Source organism: Cydia amplana, chromosome 12, assembly GCF_948474715.1.
Source record: "Cydia amplana chromosome 12, ilCydAmpl1.1, whole genome shotgun sequence".
NCBI classification, from domain to species: domain Eukaryota; kingdom Metazoa; phylum Arthropoda; class Insecta; order Lepidoptera; family Tortricidae; genus Cydia; species Cydia amplana.
In genome coordinates, this window is record NC_086080.1 from 886,671 (window position 1) to 908,881 (window position 22,211).

General features: G+C 35.9%; 1 protein-coding gene across 4 annotated transcripts in view; it reads right to left on the minus strand.

Moving 5' to 3' along the window:
- The window catches only part of LOC134652805 (RING finger protein nhl-1), a 127,202-nt gene that overhangs the window by 21,370 nt on the left and 83,621 nt on the right, over nucleotides 1-22,211 (minus strand). The window contains exon 1 of one of the 4 annotated variants that reach the window (XM_063507974.1): nucleotides 7,070-7,219. The exons of 2 other annotated variants lie outside the window; for them this stretch is intronic. The gene's annotated coding sequence lies outside the window, so the exon portion shown is untranslated. Of the gene's footprint in view, nucleotides 1-7,021; nucleotides 7,220-22,211 lie in introns of those variants that run through there. One more of the 4 variants, XM_063507973.1, reaches the window with a different exon arrangement.

The following is a 22,211-nucleotide window of genomic DNA, read 5'->3' on the forward strand; positions in this document are numbered from 1 at the left end:
TTATAGTATTTAAATCTGTCTTGTCAAAGTCTTCATTTCTAAACAGAACCCCTCGTGTAAATTTCATTCGATAGCGAGACGAGCGTTCGCGTTTGCGTTGTCTATTTTTGTATGGGATTTTTAGGAAACTCAAAATCCCATACAAAATGACACTTAACGCAAACGCGTATTTCACGTCACGCTATCGAATGAATATTACACTAGGGGTACAGAACACATTATTGTTAACTTAACACTACTAATCACCAGTACTCATCAGTAACTTAAACATTAAAAACTTTAACTATACTTTGATGGTCGCCATCTATTTTTTGAAGCTATCAAAACTTTCTGCTTCAGAGACGTTATCTTTATTTTTAAACTTCCTTCGCCGTCGCGCCGCGTCAGAACACGCGTCATTTTCTATTCCCGTCAGATTTGATTTCGATTTCATTATCTTGTGATGATAACCAATCTATTTGTGATAATGGATAATAATAAACTGTGAGTGGTGTGTTGCAAGGCAATTATTGAGTATCGAAAATAAATTACGTTTATGTTTCAATATTATTAGCTTAATTGATTAATTATTATAGATAGAACGACACTTAATTTAAATTCAAATTATCTTTATTATGTTATGCTTTGAAATTTTAGTTTAATAATAACAGTTTTTATTTTAGTTTGTTTAGATTTTAGAAGTTCATGAAATAAAACAAATGAGTTAGTTACAGATTACAGGTTCCTAATCTGCCCCATGACATGATGAGGGATAAAACAGTCGGGATGTTTTTTTATTTTATTTATTAATAGTTTAATTAGTTTTTAATAATTTTATAACTTTCTACCTTTACCTAACACTTAACTGATAACTGTTGTACAACGAAGTTTTTTATACTTATGTGTTGATTAAAAAGACTGACTACGTTTTTCAAAGGAAAATTCAGTTTGGCGTTTGCAGTATAGTGAGCCAAAACTTAATAATCGTCATAAATACAACCAAGGCACTTCCTTTATAAACTGTATATTTCAGTCACGTTAGCCAATCAACGTGACGCATGTGTATATCAGAACCCGCCCACTACCACATAACCAAATAAACAACTGCTTCATCGTCATTGCCTTGTTGCAAAACTTGATAAGCGCTAGAAATAGTAAAACCTTGAGAAAAGAGGAGTAAACACTTTCTTTAGGCCCTGAGAGGCCCAACGGGCTGTTGTCTAGCGGTAAATGTTCGCTACGCAAAAGTTGCGCTATTTTTTTCCTAAAAGCTAAAAGTGATACACAAGTAATAACAAAGAAACAAAGTATTTCTGTAACGTTAACAACCAAAGTTTCAAAATAATGATAGCGATTTTATTAAGAGGCAAGCAACCGGCGCCCTTATCTCTAATGAGTACCTAAACTGTACAGTCACCTGCAATAATATGTTACACAACGAAGGCTGCAAAAATATGTGAAACGATCTTATTTGTAGAGCCATAAGAGCGTGTCACATATTTTTGCGACCTTCGAAGAGTAACATATAATTGCAGGTATCTGTACAGTACTGCATCCACAAAACATTTTAGATCAAAAGTAACGGATCAGACTACGCGTCAAAAGTATCGACCATTCTCTAGTCCAGCGGTCGGCAACCCGCGGCCCTGAACCTGTCACTTGCGGCCCGCGAGCCTCCCTAGCTATTTTTTATGTAATATTGACAAACGTCAATGTCTAGTCTAGTCATAAATATTAACAAAGTGCGGCCCGCGTCAACTTCGTTAACTACTATGTGGCCCTTGGCTGCTAAAAGGTTGCCGACCGCTGCTCTAGTCTAATACCTTAACAAAAATATACATGTCTCTATTTGTAGAATATTTAGACTATGACAAATACTTTAGAACGCGAACTGTAGAGATACAACATTCGGAAATAGAGTACTCGTATCTCTACAGTTTAGAAATACTATTTTGGAGCTCTGTTTCATCCTTTAATTTAGATGCTGACTTTACTAGTCAATCATCTGACCAATTACATTCCTTATTGCAAACAGATAAGGTCTAACAATGCATATAGTTAAGTGTGTTTTGGTTTGTATTAGAGTTACCTTGACCCATATTCAAGTCTTAAAATTTTCGCGTTACATTTCAACTTCCGAAATTTTATTGAGGCCACCTAAATACGCAAGGTCGGAAGGAAATACAATCATTTGGAATCTCAATTGTACACGAGTAAACAGAGTTGAAAGAAGTAGACCCACTAAGGCCCAATTGCACCATTCCACTAACCCGGGATTAACCGGTTAAACCTGGAGTTACCATGGTTACCAGTACAATTTGACACTGAGTTAACGGTTTAACCGCTTAACCCCAGGTTAGTGGGATGGTGCAAGTGGGCCTAAGATAAATTATTATTGTAATTTCACAGCATTTTCTCGTGTTTACGATCGAGGTTAATTCTGATTTAAGATTTTGTTATGGTTTTGATCTTGTTTTAATACAACTTTGACGATCGTCTTGGTGATTAGAGCGCATCACAAGCGCTTCACTTTCACGTGCACCAATCAGCGTGAACGATCTTCAAGGTCGTAAAACAATATCGAAACTGTAACAATTGCCAGCCGCGCGAGCTACGCGCTACGAGCGTAGCCGATAGCAAAAAAAGGTATGTAGAGGCTGGCAGAGAACGTGTTAAACCCGATTAGTTCGTGCGAAAAGCGTTTGTCATACTGCCGTATTCGAACTTCAAGATATTCACAAGAGACGACACGTACTAGATTCATTCTAAATACGTTATAGTTTAGATATCAACTAGTTCTCTTTTGCAGCGCAATTCGGGCAACCCAATGTCACTTTTACGTTAGAGTTAGATATCTATTAGACGTGAATTGGATCTCTAAGTCATGTCTTGTGGAAATCGTTCAAGAGTATCTCCAGAATCACGGAAATGTTTTGACAGGTTAGATCTTAAACATATCGTTATCGTATCCTGGTGATGTCTAAAAGATATCTAATAGATGTCTATTTCAAAATCCGAATCGGGCCCATAGTTTTGTATTACGAGCTCCCCAGATCTTGCAACAAATCACATGTGATTTTCGAAACATTACCGACTAAGCGCCACTTGCACCATTCTACTAACCCGGGGTTAGCCGGTTAAATCTGAAGTAACTATGGTTACCAGTACAATTTGACACTGTGTTAACGGTTTAACCGCTTAACCCCAGGTTCGTGGGATGGTGCAAGTGAGCCTAAGAGTGGGTTTAAGAGCCATATTCGAACCTTCAAGATACGTCAAATAGATATTGAAACGATATGGATCAGATATGTCAGTGTCAAACCAGTGTCAAAAGTGACGCATTTGTTTGAAGCACAGACAATCCAACCTCTAGACATAGCATAGTCGCGTTACCCCCTCTGCCACACATACGGTAGCGTTACTCCATCTTCGAGTCAATCCCGTGCCGTGATTGGTCCGTGCCTTTGAACGGACCAATCACGGCACGGGATTCGCTCACCTCGTCCCCCCGCACCCCCGTATTTTTGGCAGCATCGGTTTCATGAAAGAATTGGTCTAAGCTCAGTCTAGAGGTTGGATTGTCAGTGGTTTGAAGAAACGTCAAACTCTCTGCTTTGCCTTAAGGTTGATTGGTAGAGAATGCTTTTGGAATTAAGTCCGCCTTTTGTACCATAAGTTTTTCTATTGTGCAATAAAGTTTAAATAAATAAATAATCGGTTGAATTCTCGCACTGTATCGAAAATCGCATGCGATTTTATGCAAGCTGAGCGAAGCCTTAGCGACTACCTGTAGGTAGAGGTCTATCAACCTGTGCGTGTAAATCAACCTTTATCGGTCATCTGTATAATGCCTTTCATGTTTTCGTTTCACGGTCGAGGAATCGCTTGCGTCATGAAAGTGGAAACATATTTCAAATATTTTTTAATTGGATGTTGGATGATAGAGTAAATAAGTTTGTTAATTGGCTTTGATTCACACGTTTTTGTCTTTTTTGTTTTGTTTTTATAGCTTTTACTTCTGGTTAGCCAAAAAACTAAATATTTTGCAAATCACGCACTGAAAGGACCATAAGGGTTAGACTTGTGTCTGTCAGCCATATTCGAACTTTAAGATACGTCAAATACTAGTCAAACAAGTGTCAAAAGTGACGTGTTTGTTTGAAGAAACGTCACTTGTTTGACGCTGATATATCTAATCCATATCGTTCCAATATCTAGTATTTGACGTATCTTAAAGTTCGAATATGGCTGTGTGTCTTTTAATCACGCGATAATAAGTGACGTTTATTTTACGTCTCACAAAATCGATCGCGACTGCTCTTAACAAAAACTGAATTTGTCAACAAAAAGTGTATAATTCCTGGAGTCTGAAAGCATCTATTCCCAGTAAAAATGTGTTGTCCAAATGATATCAGAGTTATAAACAATTTTGGCACCCGTTCTCGTATTTTTCTTCCTTGTTTCGTATTTGGCGTTCAGACGGACAAAGGAAATGTGTATTACGCACTTAATGTGCCTTGTGTTGATTTTATTTGTAGTTTGTTTTGTTATATACGTGTTGGTCTTGTTGGTTTTAAGTGTGTTTTATTTGTCAATATAGAAATGGAGAATAACAGAATGACAGAGTGAAATAAAAATATTGTGTATAATTGCTTCTGTATACATTTTTCTTATTTATTTATTCTATTTTTAGCATTGACTATTTTGTATAAAAAAATACAAAATATTCATGCATATGAAGCAATCAAGCTTTCAAAATTTAATCTTGATTGGATGTTGATCATTATGATAGGTATATTATGTAGGAGGTATAGATTACTCGCACCAATATTTTAAGTACACGAATAATGTCAGTTTTATAGTTTAACTGTCACATCAAAAATTCCAAATATTTGAAAAATTAAGCTACTCTCATTATTGTTAAAAATCAAACAAAATTCAGCGAGCGTAAGATAAAAACTGTTATCGGTGTGGTGCGGGAAAGTGGATGGGTCAAAAACGTTCGGAAAAACGTCATTTTTCTGTTCTGTTTGACACCGTAAGATTGTGAACCCGTTAGTTTATAATCTAACGTAGGTTAGGTTAGGTTAGATTATAATCTCTCTACCGTCAGTTTATAATGTAACTAGCGAGATTATAATAGATTAGATTAGATTTATTTATTTCACAATAATATATGATTACAGTACAAATTACATTAATGTCAATATGACGAGTGTTTACAATTTTACGGTGACATAGTCATTATACTAAACAAGTTTTTGTCCCAGTAACTACGACCACCGTGGTATAAACAGCAACACTCTTAGCTGTCCAACTGTGGACCTTATGCCTTTTGCAATAAGGTTTATATACGAACTGTAAGTTAACAGTATGGCCGATGGTATGTGCAAAAGCTCCATGCCATCTGTGATCATGAGTTTTTTCGTTAAAATGTCGTTAAATCAAAATTCAGGCTTTTTTTCTCTCTATGAAATGAGGGCTACCTCCTTATGTCAAGCCGTCCTAAGTAGGTAAAATGACCGTTATTTAAGCTATGAAAAAAAATATTATTAGCTAATATTATGATGTTGTATCAAATATCGTTAGTGTTGTGTGTCGACAGAGTGACATCCCTAGTGCGCAAAACGTTCAAGCGGATAAACAAGACCAAGTGCGGATAGTTCGAAAAACTCGCGCGGTTAGAAGATGCTGATGTCAACTTAAGCCAGTCTTCTCCGAGACCACGGGGACAACGCCGTCCTCGAAACGTCGGAGGCAAATCTTAAAAAAAAACTTAGATACGCGATTAAGTCCCGTTGTACAATTTAATAATGTGTAAAAATCGTGAAAGTTTAAATCAGTGTTATGTTGTATCTGGTTTGTAGTTATGTATTTAATTAAATTTCATTTTGTATAACCAACGTCACGTATTCGTATTAATGTTCACATTCGCACTGTGACATTTTTAAATGATAAAATAGTTATCTAATCTATCTATCTAATCTACAACCTTTAAACGAGCAATTCTTGCATATTTATTTATTTATATATATATTTCGGGGATCTCGGAAACGGCTCTAACGATTTCGATGAAAATTGGTATATAGGGGTTTCCGGGGGCGAAAAATCGATCTAGCTAGGTCTTATCTGTGGGAAAACGCTAATTTTTGAGATTTTATATGTTTTCCGAGCATTGCTCGGTCTCCCAGATATTATCCACCACCCAACTTTAAAAACCACCAACTACCACCCAACCAAAAACCACCTAACCCAACTTTAGTGTACAAGCTCCCAACTATTGTCTAAAACCAACTCGATATCTTCCTTCATGTGTACCTAAATATTATTTGAATATTGCAATTCTGAGGCGACACATTTTCATACTAGAAAGAAATTACTCAGGCAACACCAAAAATAAGATTAAGTACCTATTAAATTGATTATTGAGAATTTACTTTACTTTACTTTTACTTTTTTAGGTACTAAATTACGTAGGTTCAATATCTACTTGTAGATCATAGTTGTTATACTGGACTATAATATTAAAGTTCGGTGGAAATTACACCTGTCTATGAGTACATAATAACTAACATATTAATAAAATTGACATCGACGTATAACACGTCTTGTTTCAGCAGGATTAAATTAGCTTTAAAGCGCTTTATGATTAGTTACCAAATAGTTCTGCATCTCATTCACCCGCTTTGTGAAAGAAAGAGTCCAACACAAATATTTGCGGAATGACGTTGCCTCAATACCCCAAAATTAAGTTGACTAGCATTGAGAAAAAGTGGCAATGTATTTTAATTTCAAAAGTTAATGCAAAAATAAATATTAATTGCTCAACTTAAGTTAGTATTTACAATGGGGTAAAGTAACCAACACAAACAAAAAATAGGACTTTGGCAATTGCCACCAGGAAGAATTATTGCGCTTTATGGGTTCGGATTTATAGCCTTTAAACTGTTTTAATTATGAGATAAAAAATTGCACTCGGTCAAAGCGCATAGGCTTTCAAAAAAAGAAAAGATCTTAAATCTTTGACCTAAGCGGTACTTACACACAAAAACACGGTATCCAAGTTAGTTAGGTAAACACTAGAATTTACTTGTCATGATGAGGCTGATGAACACTTTCGACTAGGTATATCACAGGCGGTCCTCACAGCTCGCGAAGCGGCACTGAGGATACACGATACTGTGCGCAGGAGTCTATTTCGGGACGTCCGCGCGTGTGCCGTTCGGGATATTTTCACCGTGATATTTTACTTTTGGATCGGGAAAGGTCGTTGGACAGTTGGGGTTTTTGTCAAAACACGAACAGTGCCGGCAGGTTTTTGGATGTAAACTTACGATTTTGCGAGTATCCAAGGATTCGTAAAAATAACCGGGGAAACCCGCGGAATAAGTATAACGAGGGAAATGGTTGGCAGGAACTCTGAACATTTTCACCGACACGATCACTTGATTCAAATAACTTTTTTGTGAAAAACGTTTGTTAATTATAAGTGTTTCGATTTTTCCTTGTACAATATAAACATCAAATATATTTTAAAGCAGGTATAGGTTTTTAACTCCATTGCAAAGCCTAAACCAAAGTTACTGGAAATTTTCAGATTTTTGGTATTTTCGTGAATCGGTACTTTCAGAAAAAGTCTATTATATTATTTCACAAAACACTTGATTATATGTTTTTGAGTTTATCCTATTGTGTGTTTAGAATACTTTGTTTGTCTGTAAATATAAGTGCATCATCGAAAACAAAACACTTTTGAACAATTTTTGCGTTTTTCTCGAAATCCACTTTTTAACGTTACTGCAGTTTAGAGATTTACTATTGAGAGTCAGTTGAACGATGAATTTTTTCGCAAAAACAATTAAGAAGGTATATGTAGGAGAGATTATTAAATAACTCTTGGGTATATTTTTAACTGAATCATGCTTTACCTACAGTAAAGCAATGAAATTGTAAACAAATCTGTTTCTTAAAGTTCGTAAACTTTTCTAAACCAAATATTTACTTGAAGATCTAATGCAATCTTTATTTTAGTCCACTAAAAGCTCTTCTTTGGTAAACGTTAAAGATGAAAACTATTAATATGTCACACTGTAATTCTAAAACTAGAATTTATAGCCTTCAACTAAACGATTTATAACATATCAAACGACTCTTTTATTGTAAAACGTTAAGTATTTTTTCTCTTTCGTCTCTTATTTTTATATTGATCACAGAGTTTTTCATAATAACGCTTTCTTTCTCAGCGTTGCTTTTGGTTCATAAATTAAATAACGGATTGAACGTTATAATCGCTTGGCAATGCAGCAATGACAACAAAGTACTTTCTAAATGTGATGTTTAGATGTAAACTGCAGCTGCATTACTGTTTCGGTGTCGTTTTGTCCGTAATCCGTACTTGTCCGGTACCTACCGGTTAAGTAACTTAAGTAGGTATTTTATCAAGGAAATTGACAGTGACAGCACCCGCGTCCTGGCCGCAGCAGTAATGTAGCAACAGTAATGTAGCTGCACTTTTTACTATTACTTTTTACCTTATGTTGTTTAAAAATTGTCTAAAAGAGTTTTCGGTTAAATAGCTCTCCTACGCGCAAAAATTAAAATAGCGATGGGCAGGCCACATAGCCAGACTGACTGACGACCGCTGGACATTGCGAATAACGTCATGGTTAGGACCAACAGGAGCCAGGAAAAAAGGTAGACCTACCACAAGGTGGGCACACGACATCACACAAATAGGAGGCGAAAAATGGATGGATGTTGCCAAAGATAGACAACACTGGTCGTCACTGGAGGAGGCCTTCACCCTCACAGGAGGGGTTCTTGCAGAATAAAATAATAATAAGAATAATAAGGAAGAAATCAAATTATATTTATTACTAATTGCATAATATTAGAAAACATCTAAATATGATAAATATTATTATAATAATAATCACTTGCAATACTAAACCTAAAGTAAATATTTTATATCTACCTATTGTTTTTTAGGCTAATTTGTTTGTTAACTAAGTATATGCCAGAAATAAAAAGCTTTTTATTATTATATATTTTTATTAGTTAACTACCTTTCCCTCAAGGTAACACGTAAACATAATTAATCCCTTTCATATCTCTGACTAATAATATCTAGCTCGTAAACGGTCCATAAATAGCGCATGATACCATAAAGTACGCATTACCGGCTGTTCCGGCACCGCCAATGTCGCGGCCAGAAAGTTAAAGATTAATCACGGAAATTTTGGTATTAATTTGGTGCGTTGGACCCACACAGCGCAGATGCATTTAAGGTATTGCCAGGGTAATAACACTTGGCAAAACGGGCGACGGCGACATTGCTCGTTTTCTAAAATTGTTACTTATTAATAAATCGCTCCAAATTCTTATCATTAGATATTAGTTTAGGACATTCAAATAAACTTGTTAACATTTTACTGTCTATTTCTTTTCTCTGATTGCTGGCATAATCCTCAAGTAGGTAATCAAAATATGGAAAAAGTCAAAGATTAAATTCCGAGCGGTTCATCTTTTTAAAATAAGCGAGTTGATATTTTTTTATCAATAACATAGATAGATAGATTATGTATTTCATAATACAGATTACATTATAAATTGCAGGCATGAATCTACATTATTTTAGTACAAACAAATTTTGTTAAAACAAATATTTACTTCATATTTAATCTTATCTGATTGAAGTCTTAGGCCTTTATATTAAATTGGTTTTGTATCAATTAAGCTTCAATAGTCTCCATTCAGCTTTCTCTGTGATACTGGCATAAATCCACACCGAAGTATTTTATAATCTCCTTCAAATATCTAGCAAACTTGCGAAGGAGAGACATAAGTTGCGATAAAACGACTTTGCTTTGACTTTAAAGAACGAACATACGATCCAACCGGCAAGTTTATCTACAAATAGGTAATAGGCAAAATTCTGTATTTGAATCATGTCCTTACCCTATCCATAAGCTGAAAAAAAATCAACATCATCTCAACCCATCTAAATACGCCCGAAACTTTGCCGAACTCACCTTATTTGTTTTAGAAGGGGGAAACGTTATTGTTTAACTGCTCGTGCAAATATTGATATCCGAGAAAGCGAAAGATTCAAAAAATTTACCACGAGCGTAGCGAGAGGGTTTCAAGGCACGATGTTTAAACAAATTTTGCCACTGAGTGAAACATGACAATTTTCACCACACCAACGCGAGGAATATCCTAACTGTGAAACATCAAACATAATCAAACCAAATCAAAACCAAACGAACGTTATTGAATATTTATCATTGAATAATTTTACGCAATAACATGTCGCGCGAGTGACTAAAAGCAAGTGAGTCTAAACTGTAAAGTTATTAAATGTTAGTATGTCTCACAACAGTTTTCGATTACATACTATTTATCATACAAATTCATTTTTTTTTAATTACCTCATTCAGATATTATAAGCTGTCTATGATATGTTCGGAGGTTCCTGATTCCTGAGGGCCTACCGCGAAAACCGAACTTCGCAAATTGCGGGGATCTTTTTCTTTTACTCCAATGAAGGCGTAATTAGAATGACAGAGAAAAATGCCCGCAATTTGTGAACTTTGACTTTCGCGGTTATATCCCTTATTTCAACCGCATGTTACGACCGCCATTGCGATATTTGATAAAAAATCATCTCTACTGATATCAGAAATTAGGTCAAACCAATTTTTGTTTTTCAGAGATTTTCGAAATTTATTTAATCGATATCGACGTTATTATTTCGCAATAACAATATTTTTACAGATAAGAAATTTGTTGTAATAAAACAGGGTTATCTTTAAGCTGGCTGTGATTTGCTGTTTTATACATCATCATAGAGAATTTATGATATTTATAACTTATAAACCCTTTGTGACATTAGGATCTAGAAGTATCTGCGATACTTTCACTTTTGTGTTTCCTTACGACCGAACTTTACACTACAAATGCCAATGACTCCACATAAATAGATGCAGCAGTTGCCAGATTTATTTAGGGTTTCTTTGATGTGTCGATATGCGGACACATACCTATCTAGATTACACTGTTGTTGATGCAGTAGTAAAAAAGCGGCCAAGTGCGAGTCGGACTCGCCCATGAAGGGTTCCGTATTTAGGCGATTTATGACGTATAAAAAAAAAACTACTTACTAGATCTCGTTCAAACCAATTTTCGGTGGAAGTTTACATGGTAATGTACATCATATTTTTTTTAGTTTTATCATTCTCTTATTTTAGAAGTTACGGGGGGGGGGGGGGACTCACATTTTACCACTTTGGAAGTGTCTCTCGCGCAAACTATTCAGTTTAGAAAAAAATGATATTAGAAACCTCAATATTATTTTTGAAGACCTATCCATAGATACCCCACACGTATGGGTTTGATGAAAAAAAAATTTTTGAGTTTCAGTTCAAAGTATGGGGAACCCCAAAAATTTATTGTTTTTTTTCTATTTTTGTGTGAAAATCTTAATGCGGTTCACAGAATACATCTACTTACCAAGTTTCAACAGTATAGTTCTTATAGTTTCGGAGAAAAGTGGCTGTGACATACGGACGGACAGACAGACGGACAGACAGACAGACAGACAGACAGACAGACAGACAGACAGACAGACAGACAGACAGACAGACATGACGAATCTATAAGGGTTCCGTTTTTTGCCATTTGGCTACGGAACCCTAAAATGCAGAGACAAGTCACACTCAGATGACATCATTTCTACAGCACTCTGAATATTGAATTTAGATCGATTAATTAAAATACTATGATACGATTGTTCCTGCCTATTTATTATACTATGGCGTTATTCATAAACATCTGCTAAGTTAATCAGTTGATGATCGTCGTTTGTCCCTCTCTATGGCATAACGACAGATAGGGTCAAACGACGATCATCAACTGATTAAGGGCCCGATTCTGATTTTGAAATAGACATCTACTAGATATCTTTTAGACATCACCAAGATAGATAACGATATTTTTAAGATATAACCTGTCAAATTTGACATTTCCGCGATTCTGGAGATACTCTTGAACGATTTCCACAAGATATTACTTAGAGATCTAATTCACATCTAATATATATCTAACACGATCTATCGTAAAATTGACATTAGTTGCCCGAATTGCGCTGAAAAAGAGAACTACATAGTTGAAATCTAAACTATAACGTATCTAGAATGGATCTAGTACGTGTCGTCTCTTGTGAATATCTTGAAGTTCGAATACGGCAGTAAGTTAGCAGCCGTTTATAAATAACGCCATTAAAGCTTAAAAGTTCTTACATATATATATAGTCCTTTGTCTCCATATGGAGCATCTCCAGACTCCGGCCTTGGCAACTCATTAACGTCACCTTGGCACGTTTCAGCGTTCGTCATTTACTTGCGTGAGAACTAAATAAAAGACGGAGTTTTCTTTGTTCTAAGTAAAGCTGGGGCAGTGCGGATGTGTGTCTAGATCAGGGATGTTGCGAATATCCGCATCCGCATCCGCAACCGCGGAACTTCCGCATTGTTTTCAACATCCGCATCTGCATCCGCATCCGCATAAAATCGATGCGGATTTAATGCGGATGCGGATGTGGAACAGGTCGGTACAGGAACGTCTTAGCATCGGCGTAAGTGCTAGACTGCTAGGTAATTTAGTCATTAGCCAAAAATACCTATTATAAATTAGCAGTCAAGCGTGAGTGGGACTTAATGTACGGAAACCTTGGAACGCGAGTCCGACTCGCACTTGGCCGGTTTTTTGAAATAAAAATTACTAAAATGTAATATTTGACGTTTTTTATGTACCTATCTTGACATCCGCATCCGAATCCGCATCCGCGGATGAAGCCTTTAAAAATCCGCATCCGCGGATGTCAAAAAATCGGCTTCCGCAACATCCCTGGTCTAGATTACATTTATATTCTAGGTTTTTGTGAAAGTAGTTTACAACTCGAGTGAGAAATAGAAATAGGTCAGTTTGGGTGTTCACGCCGGCGCCGCTTCGCGCGTTCAACACTGTTTTGACTGTGTTTTATTATGTTTATTTCAATCTTGTTTCCACTACATAACGCACATATTTGAATTGTATCGACAACCATCACCCAATCATTACACCTAAATATCGTGTGATACGTTTAATTAGCCAATCACAGCTCCACGATACATTATGCCGATACCTTCAGCACGCTTACGTTCCTATCGTCAATGAAAACCCCGTATTTAAATGTATTTTAAACTGTATTGAACAGTAATTTCTCTTTAATATTATGTATTTTATTCTAAATTCAACTCTCAAAATACTTGTTCCCATCTGGAATAATGGGAAAAGTCGGAAAGTAACCGGTGAATTTATTTTGCATTTGAGTTTAAGAAACTCGAGTTAAGTTTACTCGCACCTGTGTTAAGAGTCTGTGCGGAAAGAGAAGAATCGTAGAATGTATAGGCTCGCGTACATTCCACGACTCTTCTATTTCCGCACAGACTCTATGAGTAAATAAATGTTCTCATTTCATGAATCTAGTATTTTAACTGGATAGGGCATGAGTGGTGGGGATAACTGACCGAATGGGATAGTCTTATGTATCTTTCAGTAGGAGTACCAGCGAAAGCGCTATTATTGTTTGTCCTTGTCACAGTTTTTTTTGTTCCCCACCGTAAATTAGTATGGATTATGGTGGGCAACAAATAAATTCGACCAATCATAGTGTCGCATTGCCTATGTTTTGTCCCTCACGGAGGCACGCGTGTACCACTTCTATAGGATCCTACCTTCTATGTCTCATTTTTACAGTCATTTTTTACTGTCTGTTTATGTCAAATTACAAATGATGAATGTAACGCCAGCGTTCTCTATCTGTCAATCTTTCGGCTAAAGAGAAAAAAGGTAAAGAAAAGTCATTGCGTTTTCCTGTTCAATTCTGACTCGGACCTCCAAAAAGTACGTAAAAATGTGTCCGGCAGAATATTACATCTCCAAAACCTCCAGACCTTTCTGTTAGGGTGAAGGAAACCTTTTTCTATGTAAATGAAAGTAGGTAAGCTTGAAATGTTGTGCCTCCCAGGCGTTCAGAGGGTGAATTAAATTCTAATAATGTTCTAAAAAATACGACAATGTTTTGGGAAAGTACAGAGGTGCAGTGCTATGGTGCTCACTATACATGAGTTTATTTTTCTTAATAATAATAAGTGATATGGGACGTATGGTGAAACGTATATTTAACAGTGATCGTTAATTTTCTAGAAATTTTGGTGCAGCATAGTAAAAATAAAGAATTTTCTTAAATTTTTTTCTAGGGAGAGGATTGGTTAAGGTTAATATTACTGTTATTAACCCTAATTTTATCTATTCCACCTAGAGTAGGGCATACAGATGCTTTTAACCAACAATGCTGCACCAATATTGCTGGAAAATTAACGATCACTAAGTTTAAAACTCGCTTAAACCTAATACTTATTAAGTGTTATTTTAAACTTCACAATTTCATAGAAGTTTCACGTTTAAAATAACACTTGCACAATATGTATACCAAAAATGCTGCAGCTTCTGCGGCTTCGCCTGACTCAAAGAAATTTTGTATTATCTTACAAATAATAATATTTTACGCCTCTATCCACATACAAGAAAGAGATAACATATAATATATCATGCTATAAACGCTAGATTACCCGTCAGAGATCACGAAAAGAGGATAAAATAAACGAAGATTGCCAAAACACTCCCCGCTGATTATTTCCCTGGATCTGATTGTACGTTCAAAAATATTTCGTCTCGACTGCGAGCTCATCCCAAGCATTCCTAAATTCTGGGCCCAACAAACTAGAATAGCTATACATAAAAGGTTGATTAGTGCTTTATGTACGATTTCAACTGACTGAATGGAGTCGGGCCGCGCTGGAGCGGCATTTCACAATCACAATATCACATTATGTATGGCAGACGCGATGGAGTCCATCCGGAGCCGTCCGCGTCCGCGAGGAGCCGACAGGTTTGTGGCCGTACAAATTACATTACAAATTTGAAATGCGCGAAAATAAAAAGGACTCCACGTGAATTGTGCCGCGAGCAACTCAACAACTGTACAGCGCGCAGTTTGACAACGCCAAATATTGTAACTCCAGGCAAGAGGTTTGACAAATGGAATTTTATTTTATCCAAAACTTTTATTGACCAATCACTTTTTTTTCATTGTGGGAAATTGTGATCTAGGATCAAAGCTGAAAGCATATTTATGGAGAAAACCCATTTTGTAGCGAGGTCTTGGTATATAAATAAAAATATATTCAGTTACCAGATGGATCGCACGTTAGTGCATGATAAGATTTCAAAAATAGAGCCACAATTTTTGGGCCAGTAACAACTAACTGCGTATATTTTTCTTACTATATGTAAAAAAAAATATTCGTTATTTTATGCAAAAGAGACAAATTACATAAGATATTGCTCTTAATTCATTGAGTTTTTCTTAATGGTTTAGAACCACATTTATTATACGTTGAACAACAAATCGTTAAGGATGAGGTTTTCATAAATGATGATCACTTTTTGTTTGTTATATTATTTACAAGAGCGACAGAGACGGAGGATGAAATGTTACCTTACCTTGTCAAGAAACGAAATGCTACTAGAAAAGTGGGTTAGGTTAGATTAGAACTACGCACCTTACAGAAACGAAATGCTACTAGAAAAGTGGGTTAGGTTAGATTAGAACTACGCACCTTACAGAAACGAAATGCTACTAGAAAAGTGGGTTAGGTTAGATTAGAACTACGCACCTTACAGAAACGAAATGCTACTAGAAAAGTGGGTTAGGTTAGATTAGAACTACGCACCTTAGAGAAACGAAATGCTACTAGAAAAAGGTGACGAAGTGGATTAATTAATTTAATAGGATAACGAGAAGTTAAATGTTTTCAGGACATTTTTAATTAAAATATGGTAAAATTTTGGTGGTTATTGCCTATTGTTGGGTTGACAATAATTAGTTTGAAGGTATTTACTTTAATAGGATAGCAAGATGTAAAAATTTTAGTTACAATTTTACATTAAAATGGAGTTTTAATATTGGTGATCATTTACTATTTTTGGGTTTACAATTACCTATATAGCCTTGTATTTGTATACTGGTTCATTTACAAAGACTTGGATAAAGCGTTTGTGAACGGCCTGTAATCGAGCGAACACTCGCGTCATTAAGCACGCCCCGCGCCGTGAGGTGCTAAAGTACCGTGGCGGGATTTTTGATAATATTATCATATTATGCTGCCTTGGTGGAAGGAATTTAGACAAAATTTGTATTACCATTGTATTGCCATGGTATAGAGAGAAATAATCCGTATACACAGACATATGTATAATGTGTACCGTGGCTGCTAATTAATACACCCTGAATTTCGAATAAAATAGTCTGAGAACATCACTTACGACCCCCTACTAAACAAGATTCACTAAATTATCAAAAATTTCATGGGCGCATAGGGATTCCTAGTGTTTTTGACCAATTGTATAGGACATTAACTTCTTTTGCATTTAATTTATAGATAATTATGATTGCTAATTCAGGTTAAAGAGACTAACATTTTGAGTACTTTTCTAATACACATCAAAAATATAGCTCGATAAACAACAAAAATATATCAACATTTAAAAAACAATCGCCGTTTTTCGCGTTTCGTGAAAACTAGCATTTTGCCCTTTACCAGGCGTGGCTCACTCCGCGGTTTCGCCGCTTTGCTACAGGTAACTAAAAGTACATCCGTTCGGCCCCAATTTTGGGGAAAGCCATAAGCCGCGCGTGGCGCTGTCGCCATCTAGCGGCCATATCTGTGCTGATCGTAACAGACGCGTTTTGTTAGAGAGTGAGTCTTCTGTACTTAGTACTATTATTTATTCTGTGCCTTTACGTCAATAAAATTGAACCCAAAGGTATCCATTATGTCTGTGTTATAAACGTGTAAATAAATTCCCTTGACAGGTACCCGGAACCTGGCGGCCTAGCCAAGGTGACAATCGCTTGCGCTTCGCCATCGAATCGCTTTGTGTCTCTCTATCCACTACTCTTACATATTAGTGTGAGAGTGAGTTGCGTTTCGTTCGCTACGTAGCGAACGATTGGCATGTTGTGTACGGGGCCTGCTGCTTCGTAGAAACATACAAAAATGTTCACATTTTTAGTGACATTTTAATCAAATCTTTTTCATATCGTTGAAGAAGTTGAGCGACCCCTTATTTGCTCCGCAATGACCAGTAGAAATGTTAATAGAAATTCTTTCCATTTTCTCCATTTCTTAACCACTTTCCAACATCTTTAATACATATTTAAAAATGCAGCAGCGCATCTGCAAGTGAATGAAGCTCCAATATTAGAATTTCCTTTCATTACGGATCATTTGAATTTTTAAAACTTCATTCTTTTATGTAAGTACTAAGTGGGAGACTTAAGCTGCGGGAATATATTTAAAAGATTGCATTTTATAATTTTAAATAAAGAGCTGTTGAAGTTTTTCGTTAAACATTTCTTCGACTAAAGTTACAATCGCTAATGTTTTAGAAATGGAGTCACGGGTTTTCGATTTTAGCCAACGAATCAACTTACTATAAACAGTAAAGTTAAATTGCTGTTATAAATTACGACATATGAAGTTTTAAAAATTACGGTCAGGTTCACAAACACCAATACAACCCAACGTTCCAAAAATATATTTACGCGACCTTATTTTAGTGTCTTAGAGGATATTATTGTAGTATGTAAAAAATATAAAATCCTGGAGAGTACAATACTTAGAGAGTACCATTTTGTACCTTTTGGAGTTGAAACTCAAGTCCATGGGGTTCCAGCACGCGATTTCTGCAAGTTTTATACAGAAATCGTAAAGCGTCTGGTTGATATAACTATGGTGACCGAAGAGCTGGCGGCTTCCTCGCATTTATTTATTTAGTCGTATGGCATTAGTAAAATTCATAGTCGCTTTCTTTACAAATTAATATCTAGGTTCTTCACCCAATGGGCTGCGTTTCCGCTTAACTTAAGTAAGTCCAGAGGATCTCCTTGGTACTTTCTTTTTGGGCACTCGTGGACAATGTGGGAAATGGACTGTACAGGTGCTCCGCAATCGCACTTCGGAGTATCTCGCCACCCACACTTAAACATAAATTCTCCGCATCGCCCGCTTTCAGTGCGGAGTCTATTTAGTTGGCACCATTCCCGTCTCGGAGCCGAAAAACCTTGCGGTTTGTGGGTGGGATCGTATGAATGAATAGGATGGGATGCCCTGGGCGAGTTGGCAGTCCAGTCCTCTCTCCATTTATCCTTGATGTTAAAGCTGCTCTCTTTAAGTTCCTGTGCCGTATTGTAAGGTGGATGCCGGGATTTTAAGCGTATCGCGTAAGCGTATCCTCGCATAACGTATCAGCATTGCGATACAACGAAAAAAAGTCGCCAGCATCCTTGGTACAAAGCCTCAAGGGCCTATTTTAGATTTAAGCCAGTTATTAATTTAGTTTCGTATTTGTGCCGTAGTACCTCTGAAAAAAAAACAACGGGTTGCACTCCGTGAGTGCCGACAGAAGTGAAAACTCAATGACTAGTCCAAAATTTCTGCAGCACTATGTATAATTGACCCATCCTCCTTTCTATTGTAAAACTTTAGTTCCGAAATTGCTCGTGAGTGAGCTTAAATTTGTAGCGCTAATTGTTTAAAATTGGAATATAAATTGTAAAGTTACCTTGCAGACCTCGCATCTAAATAAATTTGGTCATGATATTATAAGTTTTATTAATCAGTACTAGAGTTCACTTTTATTAGCGATTTCATCAAGATGTAGCTTTATTGAATTATATTTGAGTAATATAAAGTTAGAATGTAACTGTGAGATCCTCGTATTTCAGCCCGTACAAGATTAGAACATTGAGCTTTATTGCTTAATATACAAGTCCAGTTTTAAATAATTGACCTGATTATGATACGTTATGACTAAGGTTCTTTGGTGAATGAAAACAAAACAGCAGGCTCAGGCGTAGGTACATTTTCGCCGAGCAAGTAAAAAGAGAGGGTTACGTCTTACGCTCTCGCGAGTTTAACATTTTTCCCCATCACAAAAAGTGCACAGCGTCGCTAAAGAAGTTTTCACTTCTAAAAATTTTTTTTTTTGGAACGTTGGCTTTTAAAGATGTTTGTGTGTAATTAGCGTCGTTAATATATTGCGTTAAGAAATACTCACATGATTATATAACTCGTCATCCATTTAACAAATATACCTGTTGTTTATTCAGAATCGCAATTACTCTAATCAAACATTGACAAACTGAGCAAACTTAAACGTACACCTTAATAAAATCATTTTCAAATCAAAATTGACGTAAGACTCAAAACATAAGGAAGAAGAAATTAAGACTTTGATTTCGTTAACAGCAAAGTTATGTTTGTACGTGACTATGTTGTAGGTAATTAGCATACCTTTCTGTTGGTAATAACGCGAGTTCACATTAGAGCTTTCACTTTGAAAAGTTGGAGCGAATGCCTGTGTAACTTTTTAGAGACGTCACGGTTTTGGAATTAAGCAGCCAGGCGTTTAACGATGGCTTAACACGTCCGCTGTGTTAAAATTCAAAAACAATTTTATCAAAACAAAACAAATTAATGTTACCTATTATTACACTAAAGCTGTAAATTACCAACTTTTAAAACAGAATTATACCTTAAACATTACAAAAAAACATTTAAGTTAAATAATGAAAACACAAGTTATTTTTAAAAGTCGCTGAGCAAATGTTTGTCAGTATGAGGAGTACAGCCTACAGTTAAATTTTTTGCTCGTATTACTAACAAGCCACATCCGGTAAAGGTATTAATTATATTTTTATTGAAAAGTAACTCCCAAAATTATCTAATCCGCGTTAAACCATGGTAAAACCAGATAAATTACTGCCCAAACTTTTCTTTCCCAGAGATGGCGCTGTTTCAAAATTAATGTCTTCAGATACGGGCTTCATAAAGAAGGTTCGAATTTGCCGAGAATCGATCTTGTAGATAAGGCGCTGCCATAATTAAGATGGTTGTACAGGAAGAGATACTTTTGAAAAAGGTAAAAAAGTTAACATTGTAAGATAAATAATATTTACCATTCTCTGGTTTTAGCAGATACATTGCTTTGTCAGTTAAGTTTAACTATGTAATCCATATGGATATTACCGAGCGATCATCATATCAACTCGCGACCCTGGATCACTAGCCCATCGCTCTGCCAACTGAGCTACCGAAACTTTACTCAAGGACAGCGAATATTTCCACCATAACGCGCACGCGCCTTTGGGAGGCGCATAGCGACATCTACCTGTTAGAGTATTATTCTTATTTTTCCTGATCCTCTTTCACACAATGTATCCACCGTTTTTTTTGGTTTACGGGTAATTCTTATTCTTATGTCTTTTTTGTGTAACACGTAAGAATAGCATCTATTTAAAAAAAAATAAGTAAACTCTTTATCAATATACTTAGCAATTTACCTCTAGTTTTAGGTCAACCTAAATTTATTGTCCTAAGAGTATTAAAAACATATTTAAAAAAATTACAAGTTCGAAATGTCACGGACCGTGTAGTGTGACATCCCCGGATTTTGTGATATTTGATTTTTTTTTGAAAAAATATGAAGTGATTTTGCAATATTTTTTATCAAATATAAAACACTAATCCTTGTTCTACAATACTGTTTAAAAATTGTATGGATTTATTACGATTTTATATAATTTTAAACAACATACATTTTGTGATTAGTTTTCGCGTCACCACCGCGCGTGGTAATATAAACATGCAGTACTCGGTAGAAAATTATCTTTACTACTGGCAGCCTTATTAAAGTTTTTTTAGAACAGCAACACTGTGTTGTTGTCAGGTTTACAAACGGCTGAAGAGAGAAGTTTTGTCGAAAATTATTTATTTGTGTTCATTTGAAAAAACGGTCAACCTTAACGCGTCACCGCCGTGTTAGAGTTTTAAAAGTAAGTTGCAGTTTCAAGTTATTTTTTCTAACATAAGATATACCTCATACATTGCAGATTAAGCTAATTATTTAACATTTACAAAATCAAAGGAAATGTTTATGTAATATCGAACATGTTCCAAATTATCACGACCGTGGCCTCAAAAATCTGTCACCGCCACGGACTTTTGAGTCCACGTTCGTGACATATAGACACGTGGGCGTGTCATTCTTAATTCGTTTGATTAATATGCATGCACTTTTCAGAAATGCATTTTTATTAGCTACAGATCATTTGCTATTATTGCCCGACTGCCAAAGCAAAAAAAATGTTTTTCGCTTGTATGTATGTATGATTTGTATCGAATTCTTTGTCACGCTCTGCAGCCTTTATAGTTTGACGGATTTCAACGTCTGAGCTATCATTAGGTTTGTCGTAGTCATAGGAGTGACTTAGGCTATGTTAAAATAACTATATAAATAAAAATAGCCGAGTTGGCCACCAAAATGCCGAAATGTCATGACTGAGGAACACTTTGTCGCAACCGTGTTTATGTACTCATTTTATTTACCTTTCCTGAGGGTATTAAGCTTGACCATATGAATCAAAAAATTGCTATTTGTATGTACTTTTGATATATGTAATAATATGTGAAAAATAAAAACGTTTATGAAAAAAAAATTTTTTTGGACCCAATTTAAGAATCACCTTACCATCCGCTCTTCGTCCATCAACATTCATCCCTAACATTATTTTGCATTCATATATAGCATTCATCCCCCCATCTTTACATGCCCATACCACGCTAACCTACTACTACCGGTAGCGCCACTTGCACCATCCCACTAATCCGAGGTTAACCGGTTAAACGTTAACCCAATGTCAAATTTTACTGGTAACCATGGTGGTGGACATTTGCTGGGACGTCAGTCTTTCCGTGACCACAGCTGGTGCAACTTAGCTGAAACGTCGGAATTTAAGGTAAAAACAATGAAACTATATCGCGGTAGACCCGTTTGTGTAATTAATAACTCCAGGTTTAACCGGTTAAATGCAAATGCAAATGGCGCTTAAAGTATTACTAGACATTACAGTTGTTCTTAATGAATCTAATGTAATTTTGTAATTTTTTTTAGGTTCTTTAGTATTTTATGACCAAAATGTGTACGACCAGTCTCGAATGTAAAATAGTCGCCCCGAGAGAAAAATTAAGATCTCCGAACCAAGTGAAAAGGATTCCTGGAGTCAG